This window comes from Bos taurus, chromosome 18 (assembly GCF_002263795.3).
Source record: "Bos taurus isolate L1 Dominette 01449 registration number 42190680 breed Hereford chromosome 18, ARS-UCD2.0, whole genome shotgun sequence".
In the NCBI taxonomy this organism is placed as follows: domain Eukaryota; kingdom Metazoa; phylum Chordata; class Mammalia; order Artiodactyla; family Bovidae; genus Bos; species Bos taurus.
The window spans coordinates 17,169,829-17,170,610 of record NC_037345.1 but is presented as its reverse complement, the minus strand read 5'-3'; the positions used below and the strand labels follow the sequence as shown (position 1 = coordinate 17,170,610).

General features: G+C 50.8%; 1 non-coding gene across 1 annotated transcript; it reads right to left on the bottom strand.

Annotated features, from left to right (window-relative positions):
• Positions 1-326: 326 nt before the first annotated feature.
• On the bottom strand, positions 327-398 carry TRNAC-ACA (transfer RNA cysteine (anticodon ACA)). Its single transcript has one exon. It is a non-coding gene; the product is annotated as a tRNA-Cys (tRNA).
• Positions 399-782: the final 384 nt, after the last annotated feature.

Here is a 782-nt window from a genome sequence, read left to right as displayed (position 1 = left end):
GGGAAAATAAATTGATGTGTCACCCCCATTGAACTAATCAGTCAGGAATCCTAGAGATTCCCCAGACCTGTCTTCACACCTGGGAGGGGAGCATGGCAGTGGAGGCAGCAGAAGCATTTCTACCACATCTTAGTAAGTCCTGGGGAAGGAGTTTGCTGGCCATTTTGCTGCTCTCAGGGCTGTGGAGAGAGAGAGAGTGAGAGTGAAGTCGCTCAGTCGTGTCCGACTCTTTGCAACCCCATGGACTGTAGCCTACCAGGCTCCATCCATGGGATTTTCCAGGAAAGAATACTGGAGTGGGTTGCCATTTCCTTCTCCAGGAGATCTTCCCAACCCAGGGATTGAACCTGGGTCTCCCGCATTGTAGGCAGACGCTTTACCATCTGAGCCACCAGGGAAGTGGAACATAGTGCCATCTGTCCTGAGCCTGGGACTCTAACCAGAGTGCTGAGGTAACACGATAAGCCCTAACCAGTGTCCCCCAATTCTGTTACTCTTATTTTGATTGTGACTTTCACAGCTACATTGAGCATATTTCATTCACCATGGCCCTCCTCCAGGCAGTCCTCCTGGCTTAGGCACTTGTGGAAACATGGTTGTTTGCTTCTTCCCTTAGTGGCTCCACACTCTGATTTCCTGATGTTCCCCAGAATCTTCTTTGGCTTCCAAGCCTGAGTTTCCCAACCCAGGCTGGCACTAGAAACTCCTGTGGTCTGGCCAGAGCAGGGGACTGGAAACGAGTTCTGAGAAATTGCTCCAGTGTTATCACCTTGAGGAATGTG